Below are 18,958 nucleotides of genomic sequence, written 5' to 3' on the forward strand. Positions count from 1 at the left end.
GTAATTTAGTATGTAATTAATTAATTAGAAATGGCTAGAAAAATGATTGGCCTGAAGTCACAACCTGACAAACTAGTCTTAATATTTAATTAATTAGCTAGGCTGATTTTTTCTCTATATATTTCTGAATGATTTAATTGATGAGAGTAATTTTTAATTATTAAAATTTACATGATATAGTAAAACTGGTAATCTTTAGGTAAAATTAATTAATAATTGTTTAAATTTCTAACAGAATAATAGCCAAAAAAAATCTATGAATGCTGTAATTTGAACTGTAATTCATTTCAGTAAAACATTTAAACATTTACCAGCAAAATTATTTAATTATCAAACATTTTCAGCTATCCAAGCAGTCATCTTTAGGATACAACGAAATAGAATAGAATATAGAATGGAATTCACAGGATTTGAATAACTTAAATTAGGACAAGATTTTATTTATCTTTATTTTATAAATTTTATTTTTATATCTGTTATATAATTTATTACAATCTTTTCAGAGATTAAATATAGAATTTAGGTTAATTCAAGTTCTGTGTATTACATTTTATATTCTGTTCCATTTGGTTCATATCCTACAGATGGCCAAAAATGTTTGCTAATTAAATATTTTTTTTATGGTAAAGTTTAAGCACATTGTAGTAAAATATCAGTTTATCAAATATATTTAATTCATTTGTAGCTATAAGAAGAGTGTTAATTCAGCTTTTAATTGATATAATTGTACTGTACAGTACATATTAACTAATATGAACAGTTACTTTATTAATGATATTCAAATATAAAAACATTCAAAACTGCTTTTGTATTATAATTTGATAATTACTTTTTTTTATGAAGTAATTATTCGATCATAACCTGTGGCTATATTTTGTTTCAGACCACTAAAAAATTTATTATACAACTCATATTATGAATGTCAATGATGAACATTAATTAAATTATGTATCCTATCAAATTTCCTATGCTATAAAATGAGGCTTGTGCAAAATCAATTGAAAATTCTTAATATAAAATGTTAGAATAATTCATTTATGATTAATGGTTCATTTTCATTAATAATAAATATCATCTATTATGTCATATCTTGTAAATTAATTACCATTATTTTTCTTGTATAGAATTCCTACCAATGGAGCCATCGACTTGATAAGTGTTTTTAAATACTAATTTGAAGTTGGTCTTGGATTACACAAACAACGGGCACCATTTTTATTACTTCATATATTTGTAAGAAAATATATTTTAATATATTCATTTGGATGAATTTTTTTGGATTGTTTTTTGTTTTTTTAATCACAGCATTTTTTAAAATGTGTATCAAAATTTTCCCTTATAAAAGGGGGTTAATTATAGTTGAATGACTGTAATTTAATGTCATTTCAGTGAAAGTGTACTGATGCATCTTCTAATGAGGTATATAAGTTGAAATGTAGTAAGTTCATTTTATCCTATTTAAACCAATAATCTTGCCCTAAAATCAGCATAATATTGTATTTGCTTATTTGCTTTTTTTTGTCATATTTTTGTATAATAATGGATTATGAATAATTTCACAAAACTTATCATACTAACTACTTTTTTATTAATATCATTTATATTGATTTACAATGAATTTATAAATCAATAAAGAAATGATTCATAAATTTTTATTATATTTTTTGTAATTATTTTGAAAATACATAGCACAAAATGTAAGTAGTGAATATAGTCAAAATTAGTTATTTTGAATGATACTAATTAAAAAATTATTTGAAATGAAGTCACAATTTTAAAAAGTAATTAAAGGTAAGTGAAGAATGAATTTAATAAAAGGTAAGAATGAAAATTGCAAAATGTATGAAGTCTAATTCTAGTTTTTGAGTTTTGTATATATTTCTATGTGTAAATGAAGCAGCTGCAATAAAATTTTGAAAAACATTGGATTTTTGAGATTGAATACAGCGAATTTGCCATTTTTCTATTGGTGAGAGATTATAATTTATACAGGTGATGTGATTTTCTTCAAATTTTATGGTGAATTTATTGTGAAGATTTATCGTACTACAGATGCATTGGAAGCAATACACTCAGGAACCTGAAATTTGTGACTCACACTTCATAATGTCCATAATATTTTAAGATTCAAAACTGTAATTAATTTCATTTTTGAATTTGAATATTTTCATATTGAATTTTTGTAGTTGTAATATTATTGCAATAAAATTTCAAATGGTTTCAAACATATTGTTAATTTTGGGTTTCTGTATGTATTAATAAATCTGTGTAAAATGTTTTTAAGTATTTCGATCTCAACTGATATATCATATATAAAAAATTACTAATTATAATAATTCATTTTTTATAGTATATTTTATATAATAATCAATGCATAATATCTATAACATGTAAGCATAACTTTAATAACTTTTATATTTAACTGTTTCTGATATTTTTGTAAAAGTAAATGTAATTATTATAATTTCTTTTGTTATATAATATTTAATATTAATTATAAGTTTTACAGATTTACGATGTAATATCGTGTATTTTTAATTTTCAAGTAAAGGTATTTTTAATAAAAATATATAATAAATAATGTGTTAATTTATATACAATATTGGTACAAGCATCTTAATATTTAATTTGCAACTGTGAATATTGTCAGAAAAATATTGAAAAGAATTTATTGAAATGTAATAATAATAGCTATTCTTCAATAAGTAGGATAAATTCTTCACATTCACATCTTCTAGAAAAGTATTTTGAATGGTGGCATTAACTCATCAGTTTGACATAATCAACGTCATAATTTTGTAATGTTGTTTGGCAAAATTCTGAAAACAACAATGTTGAGAAGATGGTAAAGATATTTCAGATAAACTTGAGAACAATAGAGTAATTTTGTTACATGTAAATGAAATTATTATAGCATTGTTTTATTCATATTTTTTTACTTTTTTTTTGTAGCTGTTTCTTTTGATTCTGCAGTCAATCTTCTGGACACATTTTGAGATGGTACTTATATTTTGGTTTATATCTTCCATTATGAAAGAAGAATATAGATGGTCTGAATCTAAATTGCAGGAGTGATTTTTGTGAATTATTTTAATTTATGCTCTTTTATTATACAGGTATAGTACTTAAATTAAAAAAAATATATATAAATTTTTGTAGAATTAGCAACATTTTTTTGAGTGTTGAACAATAATTCTAGATTTCTATTGCCATTTAACGTTTAATATTGATATTTTACAAATTGCATCCATTAACTTGTCTCATTTTTGGGAAACCTTAAGAATTTCAATTTTTTATGCATTATTTATATTTGTTTTACATTCTGCACAGATTAAAAAAGCTTCCTTCTTTTAGGCCTGCAGATTTAACAGATCTGCAAGCCTAAAAGGAAGAGTTTTGAAGCGGAAAACATTCTATATAGTAAAATTGACATTATCTTGTCTTGTCATTACAGTCCACATCATAGAGTAAGAATACCATCTGCACATTTCAGTATTGATGAAAAATTTATACCATATTTACAACAACAAAAAAAAATACAATAAATATATAATAATTTGTTCTAAGGTAAATCTTATTTAATTATTTATAACTTTAAATGAGAAACTTAGAACCAATTAATTATAAGTGAATGATCTGAACAAAAGAATGTTCAGAAGTTATTTGGATATTAATGACATAGTTCTTAAACTTCAACTCATAAATATCATAGTAGAAGATGTTATTCTTCATAAACTGAACTTTTATCTTGTACTATAATTTGTTATATAAAACCTTGTTAATAACTATTCAATATAATACAGTAGAGTCTTGAAAACTCGGCACTCTAACCTGGCAGTCCGGATAACTTGGCCACACACCCTGGCAGGGCAAAAATATCCTTAGTTAATTAATTTTCATTATAGACAGCTTTATGCCTCATAAAGTATTTTTCTGAGGTCTGTCTTATCAGGTAAATTACTGTACACAGTGTATTCATTAATTTTTATTTTCATGTAGTAAAGGCTTTATGCCTTCATAAAGGATGTACTTTTCCTTTGTTTAATTAATTATTTGGGCAGTTTATTCTCTGTTGTATTCTCAAGTAACAATACATACAAGTACAGTACAGTATTTTCTGAGGAAACACTCATACTTATTTTTTTTAACCCCATTCCCGATAACCCGGCAACCCTTCGGTCCACATTAGGCTGAGTTTTCGAGACTACTGTATTCCATTTTATTTTTCCAGTTAGCCTCTTTGGCTTTGTACAGGATCTATGGAGATTAAACAAGTAGAAACAAACTTTTCTTAAATAACTATTGTATTGTAATTCACAGGCAATATTTTGCTTTTAACAAAATAAAATTTGAATTATTCAGGAATTCAATATTTATCTCAACATTTGCAACATACATATTAAATTTGATTCTTTATTATATTGATTTTTAAATTAATCTAATTTATGTTTTGTTCTTGAAGTACAAAAACTTCATTATTTCAATATCAGATAATTCAAAGTATTGTGTAATTTGAAATCAAGTCTAGTCACTAGCCAGGAAAATATGATTTTGCATATATTTTCATTTAGATAATTTCAAATATGCATACAATGAAATTCAAAGTCATTATCTGGTCCTGTGACCCACAAAAATATTGTTAAATTTAAAGTGTTTCATCATATTATGTGTTTACAAGAAAGTTTCCATGCCTTAATGGCAGTTTCAATTTCAGTTTTATTAATTATACATTGTTGATTTATTAGAGGAGCATTCAAGGTCTTTTGGATTGTACATGTTGTTATTTTTATGGAAGAAATCTGCTTAACATTTAATTATTTTGGACATTTTTTATAAAATTTATTATTTCAATAATTCCCAAGTCCATTAAATACATGTGCATATTCACGATAGAAAGCATATGTATAACTTTAATCATTAATGAAGCTTGTTTTCATCATATCACATGATTTTCATAATCTCAAACTCAAGACCGTGAATTCTTTATAGAACTAGTCATTGATTTTCTAGCTGAAATTCATGGTAATTTTTATTGAAGTACAAACTTCTTTCATACATTATTTTAAGCTCTTGTTTTGAATGTAATTTGGTTACATGTTCATTAAATATATGCCAATAAATGGTTTTTTCGAAATAGTTTAAATTACTAAATAATAACTCGTAATATTGTTCTTGAATTACTGATTATGATGAAATATGTGTTTATTAAATGACCAGAGAATATTTCAAGTTGTCAACTTTTATGACTGTCAAAAATGCTTTGCTGGAATGATGAACCAAGCATTTCTTTAAAATCAAATCTTTGTGACTTGATATCTATCAATGGAATCAGAGCTTTTGGAGTAAGTTTATATACTGAGATATTTACTATATAAATATAGTAAATATTTCTATATAAATATTACTATATTTATATAGTAAGTTTAATAAATAAGTTTCATTAAATAAACTTTCTTCAAAAGTAATTCCCTGAGTGTATTCACAGAAGGTAACTTTACTTTTGTGCCACAGATTTGGTAGATAACTAAGTGATGCAATTTCAAAAACATTAACAACTTCTACACACAATTCCTTCAGAATAGAGTGACATTATTAAAAATTTTCTTAAAGAACCTTCTAAAATAAAATCTCAGTATTGTCCTCATTCATATACAGACTAGACTAATGCTTTCGATTCTCCCCTCTGAATTTTCATCTGATCAATGGTTTTTAGAATCTGAACGTTTTTGATTATCTTTGCAAATGCTGCATTTTGAACATTCTTGTTTTTTTTTTTTTTTAATGTGTTCTATCTGTTGCATATGTTTAAAGGTTTAAAATCTTTCAGTAACGTTGATATAATAAAATAATAATCCATGCATTGGTTGCAGTTTCTTAAAAAATAATAATAATTATTCTTGCATTTGTTGAGGATTTTAAAATAAAGACCTCCAAGCGTAGGACAACCATTTCTCTTCTTTGAAATGAATACTTGTCCCTTGTTTCTCAGAATTATTAAATTTCTAGTGCTTCCAGCATTCTAATATCTCTAATTATCTGGATTGTCTTATGATGGAGGCATTCTGTAGATTGGCATGGATGTTGTTGTTCAAGACATAAATGGACAATGCGGTGGTGTATTTCTTGTTGGTCATGTCATAGTTATGGTCTTTTTTGTAGAGAGCACATGCTGGAACTGATGTATTCTAATTCTTGGTGGAAACAACAAGTAGTATATTTTGTTCTTAGAGATTTTTTAAGGATATGCATGTCAGACATTACAGATAGCAATGTTGTTGTCATTCAAATGTATTGATTTTCTTTTTAAAGTCTTTTGAATTTATTAGTTTTTTTTTATCATTTATTGCAAACAGTAGAAACTAATATTAATTTATTGTAAAAGATATAATTTGGCTGTATAGATAAACAAGTTTCCAAAAGTAAACCTGGATGTAGTTTTTGTTTTTGATATTTTATACAAATTGTTCCTGACCTTAGTTACAGAAATATCTGATATAAATAAATAAATATACAGTCAGCAGGCTTTTCAAACATGTTAGGTACTGGTATAAGTAAGTAGTGTTACAGGAAAAAAAAACCATTATTTTTATAATTATCATTCAAAAAATCTTGTTACTGTACAATATTTTTTGTCAGTAAATTAACCTAATTTTTAATAATATAAGTGTATAGTGATGTAAATTTATCTTCAATAAACATAATCTATAATTTTTGAAATATTCAAGCATCATCCTATATATTTAAAATTTACCACAGAATGTATAGGTATTTATATATATTCTGTCAAATAAATACCAGGAATTGTCCATTTCAAAAGTCTGTGTAAAAGATATGAAAACAAACTTTTTGCTGTAAGTTGGTATTAGTGTACTTAATTGTCATGTGAATTTGTAGTGCCATCTGTCAACCAGTTTATTCACAACTGTTGGTTTCGTTATTGAATGTGAAGTGTGCTTTGCAATTTTTAAAATGGACAAAACTATTGAACAAAGAGTTTGCCTCAAATTTTGTGTTGCCAATGAAATTTCTTGTGCTGAGTCATTGAAAATGTTGCATAAGGCCTATGGTGAATCAGCTCTATCCAAAACACGTGGATATGAGTGGTACAAAGCATTTAAAGATGGTCAAAAACTAGTGGAAGACTTGCCTTGTTCTGGTTGACCTTCAACATCTTTGAGTGATGAAAACATTGACAAAGTGAAGGGGATGGTGATAGAAAATTGTCATTCAAGCTTGAGAGAGATTGCTCAGAATCTGAACATGTCTCATGAATTCATTCACACTATTTTAAATTTACTAATTGTAGCTGTATTATTCGTTCAGTGAATGGTTGTCTCTTTAATCTGAAATAATTCCTTCAGTAGACTATCTTACAGCAAGTCAGGTTAAGAAACTCCTTTATTGTATTTTCATATATGCATTTTGGGCTAGTTTTATTTTTCTAGTCCCTCTTCATTGCTACAGGAAGTACACATTACAGATATTGAGTTGACAAATATAATAAAATTAGTAATGCCAAGTAACACAAGGAAACACTTTTTACAATACCTTTAAGAACTTCACCACACTTTTTCTCCTGAGTTAAATTGTTACACTCATAAGGTATTTCTATTTACAATTTTAAAATATTTTTCTGGGCGTAAAATGTAATACAATGAAACAATGTCGCTATAAATAATAATACAATCATAAAACTCAGTAACAAATAAGCAATATAAAAAACTTTTTAAAAGTTTTTACAAAAATATACATACAGGTTTTGCTGTTATATTCTTTGAAAATATTCCATTAAACAATAGTTATGTGTTGTATAAATCCTTAAATGGTAATTTACACACAATAACTTTTACATACATTTGGTGTTTAGGTTTTACAGAACAATTTACTGGTTTATTGTCATGTCCTCTATAATGTCATACTATAGTTGTTCAATTTGCATGCCATTAGAGATATTTATTAAATTATTGTCATTATGTTTTACAATTTCAATATGTTCTTTAAATTTTCTTTTATATATATTTTTCCCTACGTGTAGGATTTTAATATTACTTCTATCAATATTACAGTTACTATTTTTGATATGGTTATACCAAGGAGAGTTGTTATACTCTAATCTAATGGCTGCTTCATGTTCTTTGATCCGTATTTCTAAAGCATGTCCTGTTTCATCTATATAATTTTTTGGATTTTGGCAATTACAGTTGATTTTATAGACTACATCTGTTTTTTTCAATTTATCACTACAGTAGAGTCTCGAAAACTCGGCCTAATGTGGACCGAAGGGTGGCCGAGTTTGTGAAAATGCCGGGTTATCAGGAATGGGGTTAAAAAAGGATAAGTATGCGTGTTTCCTCAGAAAATACTGTACTGTACTTGTATGTATTGTTTGCTTGAGAATACAACAGAGAATAAACTGCCCAAATACCATTAAACAAAGGAAAAGTACATACTTTATGAAGGCATAGAGCCTTTACTACATGAAAATGAAAATTAATGAATATACTGTGTACAGTAATTTACCTGATAAGACAGACCTCAGAAAAATACTTTATGAGGCATAAAGCTGTCTATGATGAAAATTAATTATCTAAAGGTATTTTTGCCCTGCCAGGGTGTGGCCGGGTTATCGAGTGCCGAGTTTTCGAGGCTCTACTGTATTAATTTTATATGTTTTTAATCTATTAATATGTACTTTATGTGAAATTTTATTGGTCAAAGCTGGGGCCAAGACTACATTCTCTTTTTTTAAGTATTTTATTACAATTATCATAAATGTTAGTGATGTATGGGAAGGCTTTGTATGTTTTGTCTTTTTTATTTTTGTGATATCCAAAAGATTTTGTTGCTGAAGTGAAGGCATGACAAAGTTTTGACGCATCTATGTCTTCATACATAGTAGAGCATGTCACTGATCCAGTTGCAGTGTTATCTTTAAAAAAAATGATTCAGTAAAGGATGTTGTGAACCTGCATTATACTGTAATTTTTGGTAATGCTAGAAAATTTGTTGATAAATGGATGGGCTTTCCCAGATCAAATATGGCAGTTGTTAGTTTTAACTAAACCATTCAAGTAAAATGGACATTGTCCATAGAATATGCCAGGATATGAATTATCAATCATTATTCAAATTATAAATGACATGACAAATGATTTTTACTTACATTGTACTTACATCTTTGCAAAGATTGGAAGACAAGGATGACTCAGTTGTATTATTTGGTTGGAAATGTTAGAGAGAGTGGAAGGTGAAATAGGAAGTTGGACAGGACAAATGATGAAAGGGAGAGTAGCTCAGGTTGTCTTCATTGCATTTATTAATAAAACAAATATACATTACAGATGATTGGAACATAATATTTACATAGAGTACAATTGGGATGTATAAAATGACAGGTATAATATGGTCAAAATAGATGGACAGTACAGTGTTTATCATATATATCAATAGTAGTATTTTAGAGACAATAGAATACATGAAGACGTGACAATATAATGAGACAGTTGAAGACTTGATGATGCAACAGAGTGCAAGAATATATTAACATACATTATAGTTGTGAGAAGACTGAAATACATATGTTGACATGCCAGTATTGTGGGAACATATGAGAACATTGTACTCCTAAATGACAATAAACTTAGAGATAATGTTAGAACAATGACATATCATAGTAAAATTGGCAATATATTGTGAAGACATGAATACAACATAAAAGTATAATAGAGTACACAACAATATGATGAAAGCATAGTAATACAATGAGAATGTAACAACACAACACAAGAATATGTGGTGATACATTGAATACATGACAATACAGTGAATATGGTGAAATACTTTCCATACACAATACAGAACACATGGAAAGGTTTGATGCTGCAGATTAGGTTACAATGTATTGGTTGAAACTACAAGACCACTATCTGAAGCAAGGAGGAGAAATGGTTGGTTTGTGGAAGTCTGGCTCAAGAGCCCCAGTAGAAGTATTAAACTTCATAAAGCTGTCAAACAGTTCTTTATCTTTAGTGGACACTGCATAGCACAGGGCCAGTTGTAGCCATTGAGAAGGACATCCCTTTGCAAGAGTTCCCATTGTCTGTTGAATTTAGTACAGTGGAAAATGAAATGTTCGTTGTCTTGTGAAAATGAAATGTTCATTCTCTTGTAGTGAGGTGTGGTCACAGCTACAGAATGGATCCTCCTGAAGATTAAATCAATGAAGGTAACTGTTAAAGTTGCTGTGCCCCATGAGAAGTTGGGTTCACAGATATGAAGGGGTCAGGAAGTGGTTCCACAGACTTAGTCTCATGCCAGGCAGGAACTGGAAGGCAGCCCTACCAGTAATGCCATCATCCCATTCCCTCTGCCAGAGGCAGATAGTGATGTTGCGAATGGAATGGCCAAAGGCAACCTTAGAGATGATGCCAAAGTCAATCACCGGTAATGTGGCACTGTGTTTTACTAGATTATCTGCTTCAACATTCCCAGGGAGACTGTAGGACCAAAGGGCGATAAGGGATACACTGGTCCTATAGGATCAAAAGGAGAAGATGCAAAAGTTGTGGATGTGGCGTAAGCACTGTTGAAACATGGAAATGCTCCTAATTTGGGTAAGGCGATGCTTGATGCAGATAGGAATTACCGTACTCTATCAGAGCAAGTTGCAGAGGACTCAGGTTTTCAAACGCATGTAAAACTTTTGCTAGAACATGATCAAGATTTTAAGAATAGTAAAAAGGGAAAAGATGGTGCTCCAGGAAGAGATGGTAGAAATGGAGATGCAGGTCCCTTTGACCCAAGAGAAGGTGAGCATGTGAGCAGATGGTGACAAATTTTCACTTCTTCAAGGATGAGGTGGGAGAGGTAACAGTTAGGACTCAAAATTTTTGATAGAGCTGTACAAACCCTGATGCAATGTTGATATATCAGAAGAGAATTAAGGTGATTAATTGTCCAGTATATGGCATAAAGTTTAGCATGGGGTACCATGCAGTAACCCTCTAGCCAAAAACCAGATGAATAAATAACTTGGAGATGCCACCCTTGGTAAGAATAAAGGTGGCACCAACGTTATTGCCAGACTTTGAACTGTCTGTGAAGACCATATATGAGGGGTTATGACCCTCGTTGAGCCATAGAATGGGAATAGAAGGGTTGGTGGCCGGTTGGAATTCCAGAAAAACAGCTGGTGTTCATTAGCTAATAGTCAGGCAGACCAGGAGGGCAGCCTTGAGGCTTGGGAAAACCCAATCTCAATGTACTTAGTAGTTTTGTCACTGCTTTGGTAAGATAGCCTGTAGTTATTTAGATGCCAATTCCAAATAATTTACTTGGCTCTAAGATGGAGGGGGAGCATCCTGGCTAAGACCTGTAGGACAGAAGTGGATGTGGTCCGGTAGGCCGGGCCCTACAGATCCTCAGAAGAGTGATTCTTTGCACCTTGCTTAACTCTACAATTCATGACTGAGAGATACTCTTTAGGGATAAAACTGCAAAATTTTCTACATTGTAGGATAGGCATGTCCAATCACCATGCTATCACATGCACACTACAGCTGCTATGAGAATTTCCATTTGCTGTTTCACTAGCAGTAAGACCAGACATCTTCAGGCATGGACAATAACTTTGAACTGTCCACCTGAAGTCGCCTGTTAACCAAGTCATAAACATTAGCATTATTTAAACTTCCCTCACTGTTAAAGATAAATTGATTAATTCAACTTCTTTCAATGTAATGAAAATGTAAAATTCTTCATCTGAGATCTGCATAAAATTATTATATTATGCATAGTGTATAATTGATGTGTAACATGGGAAAGCAAACTGGTGTGTATATTTTTCATAACTATCTGTGCTAAAAATTCTAAGAACAAAGAATCTGTTTAGCTATATTAGACTTCATCAAAACAATCAGAGGAATATAGAAATCCTAAAATATTAAGCATATTTTATTATTCTAATTATTGTCGATGTGATCTGATGATGAGATAAATTGAAGTATTTTTCAAGACATTTTGATTAAAACATTCAGACTCCTTAGTGTTTCTATATTTGTCTTAACAAAGAATCCATAGCTGTATCTTTCTTCTGTAAATAAAAAGCATTATTGAAGAAAGTAATTGGAATATACAATTAAATCAAAGGCATCTCTCAATACAGTCCCTGGCAAAAATTATGGAATCGTTTCCATCATGAAAACATTTTCGCAGTTTTCTAAGCATGTAGCAAATAAACAAAACAAGCAATTAACATTAATACAAAATATTTAAAATAGTCAAAAGGTTTGGTTACAATTAAAAATGACTTAGACAATTAAAATAACAAAATATGAACTTAACACACAATTTTTTAAATTTTACATATAGAAAAATATTCTGGAATTACATAAAATTGAGGAAAAAATTATGAAATCAATCAACTTAAATAATTTAATTAATATGTTGTTGCTCCACCTCAAGTGGACAGCCTTAATTCTTTTAGGCATGAATTTCACCAATGAAAAACAATATTTGCTCTTAGTAACTTTCAACTTTCTTGAATAGCAGTCAAGAGATTTGATTTGCATCATTGAGCTTTGTCCTGGACCAATTTCTTTAATTTCCATCACATGTTTTCTATCAGGTTGAGATCTAGACTGTTTGCTGGCCAGTCTTATGTTTATGTGCTGTTGATTAAGAAAATTTTTAACAGTTGACAAGATGCATTGTCATTACCATCAAACATATTTTCAATGAATAAGAAAGTTCTCCAAAATGTCAATGTATACCTGAGCCTAAACTATTGATGTGACAATGGTCAGCTTGCCTGGTTTCTACTTGACAGTAACCCCAAATAACAATTGAAGGTAGGAAATTTTCTTTAGGTAGTCATCCTTATAAGCTTCTTTAGAATGGCACCAGACAAAAGTTTCAGATTCATCTCCACAATAAATGCAAATTCGTGACTCATCACTAAATATCAGTTCCATCCAGTTGTCCACAGTTGCTTTAATTTGGCCTATTGTAACCTTGTTTTCTTATGTTTCAGTGTCAATGCTGATTTTAATTTTGCTTTTGTATATTAAATTAAAATCCATTTCTTTCAAATGATTTCTCATTTTTCTGTCACAGACTCTAATATCTGCTTCTTTTCACTTCCTATCCATCTCATTTTTGTTGAACATTTCCTATTTTCAAGATGTATTGTTTTCAGTTGCCTACTGTGATGCTTTGATGTCTTTTGTGATCCACCAGTATGTTTCCTTTTATAATTTTCCCAGATTGTTTATACTTGCACCAAATTTTAGATACAGCTAACTGTAAACAACCCACATCTTTTGCAATAGTCTTTGTTAAATTGCCTCTTTAAGGATTTTACAATCCTTTCCATTGTTTTCATGGATAACTCTCTTGTAGATCTATGGTTTTGTTACAGTAATAGAAGAATAAATGTTTGTAGCTACTCAAATGCTTTATTTTATATTTAGACTTATTATTTGCATATTGAACAATATACCAAGCAATGTTTTAAATATGCTAAATATAAAATTTATTCCTTTGTGTAAATAAAATATAAGCTTTTTTAATGCATAATGTTATGTTGCTTGTTTAAATCTTATTATAAACAAAATACCCATTGGAAAGTTACTTTCTATTATTTGTTTGTGTTGTTTATTTGCTACATGCTTAAAAAAATTTTCAAAAATGTCTTCACCATGACTTGATTCATAATTTTTGCCAAGGGTATAGAAATATTGGAAAATTTGTATTACAGAGCATAAATTTGAACATTCATAAATCTTCAAAAATTGAAATTAAAAGATATAAAGTGATAGCATTAACCTTTGTAGAGAGGGTTAGTCAGATATGGTGCTATCACGATGTAGTGGAGAATAAATGTGGGAATTTTATTAAGAATTTTCCCACGTGTTTTTCTCATTTCTGTTTCAGAAAAAATTTTTTAAACAGTTACATCTAGTAAAGAAAAAATCTTCTTTTATTGCCACACAATTCCTTTTTATGTGAATTTTTTTTGCAGTAATTTTTGGCTAAAATTTTTTTGCAGATATTGATGTCATTCTCCAGTGCCATGTGATCGCCCTTTGACAGGTATATCTGTTGATCACTGCAGAGTGGTTAACCTTACAAGAATTCTATATAAAATGATTAACTCATCAAAATGTTTAACATTTTCATTGACACATTTTTCTGTGCTTCCTTACTTTAAAAATAACATACAAAAACTGAGATATAATAAAGTACCTTCACTTTTATTATTCAGTGTCTTTGGAATTAACATATTAATATTAACAAAACATGGAAAAACTAAGATTATTATTTATTTACTTTTATTTTTTATTTGTTATTGTATGCTTTTAAATTTATTTTCTTTATTTAAAAATACATTACATTCAAAATTCAAATTTCCAAATTGTAAAAAGTATTCTATTTTGTTTGTGTGTTTGATGTTGAGAATAGACTACTGTAATAGGTGAAAGCACTTCTTGTTAAATATATTATTTAGGTAACTAGAAAATAAGTGTTTTTTGGATTAAATAATTAAGATTCATTCAACCTTTGACCAGACTTTAATTATGGTAACTAAGTAATTTGGACCAAAAGTAGACCATCTTGTACTGTTATTAATAATTAGAATATTCTGGAAGGAAAGATAAACTCTGGGCAGAATTTTCACTTACAACTTCTACTTACCATATATAGTAGATGCATTATTTGTTATGCTACCCAGCATTCAATCTGTGATCTGCAATGTGATCTTTTCTCCAGACCTATTAATTTGGATTCTATATATTATACAGGTTAATGATTATACAAGGGCAATTTGCATCCATGGCCTCTGTAATATTCATTTAATTATTCTCTCTGTCAGATAGCAAAGAGAATTTTTGATTTATAGTTATATTTAATTACATTATTTATTTTCCATTGTTTTTCATTTATTTTGAGTTTTGGGGATTAAGATGTATTAAATCTCAATTGCTAACTCAAATCATTCAGTTCAGTCAGGGGAACACTTATAAAACTATTCCATTAAAAAACTGTTTTAAAAGTGTAATTTCTCTTTCTTATCGTATATTTATAAATGTATCAAAAGAGAACTGAACATTATAAAAAAGGTTCTAAGTTCTCTAATTAATGACTTGTTTCAGTTTGTTAAATAAAGGAAACTCAGAGATTATTGCTATTAATACAAATATTGTGCATTGCAACAATATGTAATCAAGCCTAAATATATATTTGGGCTTGGTTGTTATATTATTTTATATTTGTATATTTAAAACAACATAGACTGAAAAAATTTGATCTTACAATTATCTATCTAGCCTAGATAACAACTAATTAAATAATTGGTACTTTAAATACTTTGTCCAAAATATTCTGTACTGAAATGGGAGTGTTTCTTATATGCCATAAAATACAGTGTATTTGCAAGTACAGTAGAACCTCGATTATCCGGATTGTTCAAAATAAACAAAAATTTTACGAATTACGATACTGTTTATGTACGTGATGGAATGCATAATTTTTTTTATTTCAACAACACACAGTGTAAGAGGTTACGGCACAGTGGCCGTAAACTCTTAAATATATTTTGCGTCGTAATAAAAATATAACTTGACATACATATTTATAAATAATTTATATTCAAATGACATCATTTCTATGACCAAGGGCGGCATAAGGCATGGGCAACGTGGGCCACTTCCTATGCCTCGCGGTCCAAAGGGCCTCGCGCCTCAGAGGTTTATGCATTACTTAAAAGCCAAGAACGTGAGAAAAAAATTTTTTTTGTCATAAAACGATAAATAGTTTGTCAAATTTTTATTCATAAAAATGCAGTTTTAAACTGCTTTTTATTTTATAAAATCCGTCTTCTTGCACCACCAGAGGGGCTTTTAAACAATAGGTAGTCTGTTAGTTTTGGTCAGTAGTAGTACAAATTCAATACGAACGTTTCTTTCTTGAAAATTTGATCACGATTTAAATACAGTATTTATTTTTAATACTACCAATATGTCATAGAAAAGAAAACGTGTTGTATTATCATTAAAAGACAAATTAAAGTATTTGTTTCGATTATCCGGATTTTTCCTTATCTGGACTACCTTCATCCCCAATTAGTTCGGATAATCGAGGTTCTACTGTACTATACTTTCAATGAAAATACAAATTTTATCTGAAGATAAAAGTACAAATGGAAAAAGATAAATTTTTTCATTGAAAGCACTTACAAATATATACTGTGTTTTATGGCATATAAGAAGCATGTTTCAGTACAGAATATTTAGTGTATTTAAGCCATTCTGTGTCTTCAATACTCAATTTGTTTTTTACTCTATTCTAGATTGAAAAAAGGGGGAATTAGAATGTACACTTTTATTTATCAGAAAAAAAGTAAAATTTAAAGGAAGTGATTTTTAATTAAAATTTACTACTAAAATATTCTACATGAATACATGCAAAAGTTGCTCAGCTACAGTGAATAATGATAATGATAATATGTTTAATTAAACAGTACATTTTTATTCAAGAGTTGAGCTAGGTAGAGATTACCTACATCCTATTGAAGGTCATTTAGAAATTCAATATTTTTAGTATTAAGGTAGGGTCAGAGAATTGTCATATTTACACCTAATTAATTCCTTTATAAAAATTAATATTACAAAATTAAAATATTTGTATTATTGTACGTATTAAAAACCATTACAAATAATTTATTTCATTAATAAGTGCTATTATCAAAACATATTAAATCAATAGAATTTATATATTTATGTTAAAAAAACAATTGTGCTATAATGAATACCAAATTAGATAGAATCAATAATGCAAGGCCACTAAAGAAAGGACAAACCAATATATGGATAGTAAAATAATACCTTGTGTATGGGTAATGCAATGTTTATGAATAAGACTGAAATCTTATTTATAAACATGATGCTGCTGACTTTGCATTTCCACAAAATTTTAATGATGAAATTGTATGTTAACAGTATTTAATTATTCTATCCACTGACTGAACATATATGTTATAAAATATTGTTATAGCTAATTAATTAATAGTATTAAAAAGAAACTATTAGTTATTTTTAATTAATGTTTAGAATATAAATAAAGATTAAGTTTTTATTTTTATTTTACACCATAATTCAATAATAAACTATTTAAATTATTCAGTACAAAAATATTAAAATTTTAGTTTGATATGTGAAAAAAAATTCAGCTAGCAAAAATCAATATGAACACATACATAAAAGAAAAGGATTATATTGTTGTTATATATTTGATTTGGCTTTTTGCAAAAGTTTTATAATCCTGTATACAAAAACTCAAAATTCATTTATACATTTAATTTTTTAAATGTAACTGAGAATAATTTTCTTTATTTATAATACTATTTATGCATTACCATGAATGGACTCCACATTCTCATTAAATAAATGATATCAAATTGCTCTCAACTGAAATTCATTAATTTTACAAAAAAAGAGTGCTTTTTAGAGCTTTACATCCTTCTTTTTTATTTAAAATAATTTTGTAACGTTTACATTTGAAAAAGTTCTAAAATATGTATTCTGTTGAACTGACAATAAGGTTGACATTCTAAAAGCATTTCTAGTGAAAGTTGGACATGTTATGTAAGTCAGACTAATGAATGTTGAGAGCGATATGTAAGAAGTATTGGTAGCCAAAAATAGCTGACTTTTTATTCTGTTTCAAATAGACCTATTAATTCATTAATCTAGACTTATTATATTGCCAATTCAAATACTACATAATACTTACGAGTATAGTAATATGCAAAATTATATTTAAACTAATTTCTTTATTTTCCTTGAGATTTTTAATGGAAAAAATCTTTCCTCTAACTTCATTGATCAGAAGAGTTCCTTGAATTTAGAGAAATTCTATTACAAGTTTCATTTGAATCCCTGTCTTTTGAATAGGTTTGGGAATCCAGACCTAGCTTGATAGTTAAGTCCATACACCAAAGAAAATCACATATGAGATGATAAGAATAAAGGATATTTTATTTACATAAATGATTAATACATGTGGAATTTATTGATGATCAGCAATTTATGACTATTTAAAATAAAACAAAATTAATATAAACATAAGAGATAAAACTGGGTGGGTATTCAAGGAAAATTTAACACCTTTATAAATCCAGCAAAATTTTATGCATACTAACATTTTTCAATCATTGAAAGTCATTAAAAATAATCAAAAATATTAGTACGGATTAAAATTTTGCTGGACTTTAAAAAAAATAAACACCTTTTTAAGAAAATTTAATTGAAGTAGAACAAAAAATTTGAAAATGAGACAATTGTGAACATACACAGTGACAAATAAACAAAGAAATAATTTAAAACAAAAAAAAAAAAAATGAAAAAATAAAGCACCATACTTTACAGCAACTTTTACGCATAAAAACACTCTGCATCTTATATGTGAAGTTGCAATTTCCCACAAACTATTGAAATTAAACTCTTCACTTATAGAGAATAGAACATGGAACTTTGAATCATCTGTTCTATAAGTGAAAAGTTTAATTTTAATAGTTTTTAATTCAAATTTAAGTATTATTATGGACAAAAAAATCAAAGAGTAATTAACAAAATGTTATTTTTATAAAATGATTTTAAAATATTGTTAAGGAAAGAATGTTTTGTATAATGTATAGTTTAAAATAATTAAAAATAATCTTTTTGTTTGTAGAAATGGGCTGGCAGAATTACATTTTAATAAAACATAAAATTCATCTGGATACGAGTCCAAGTTTACTTGCCATGTCTAATCACCAGGAACAACTATTTCCATTGCAGAGACAACCTTTCTTTAGAGGCTATGCCTCTGCACGAATATGTAAAACAGTTTAAAATGTCCACAGGTGACAATCCCAACACAATTAAAAATATAATATTTGTTTGTAGAAATGGGCTGGCAG

At 28.2% G+C, this 18,958-nt stretch overlaps 1 protein-coding gene across 6 annotated transcripts in view; it reads left to right on the top strand.

Annotated features, from left to right (window-relative positions):
- The first annotated feature begins 1,120 nt into the window (after nt 1-1,120).
- LOC111623307 overlaps nt 1,121-18,958 on the top strand; it is a 38,944-nt gene continuing 21,106 nt past the window's right edge. Inside the window, exons 1-3 of one of the 6 annotated variants that reach the window (XM_023365835.1) lie at nt 2,575-2,845; nt 2,953-3,000; nt 3,070-3,116. The gene's annotated coding sequence lies outside the window, so the exon portion shown is untranslated. The other 5 variants (XM_023365833.1, XR_002756420.1, XM_023365834.1 and 2 more) reach the window with 5 other exon arrangements.

Source organism: Centruroides sculpturatus, unplaced genomic scaffold, assembly GCF_000671375.1.
Source record: "Centruroides sculpturatus isolate CEXI.00-Female unplaced genomic scaffold, Cexi_2.0 scaffold123, whole genome shotgun sequence".
NCBI lineage: Eukaryota > Metazoa > Arthropoda > Arachnida > Scorpiones > Buthidae > Centruroides > Centruroides sculpturatus.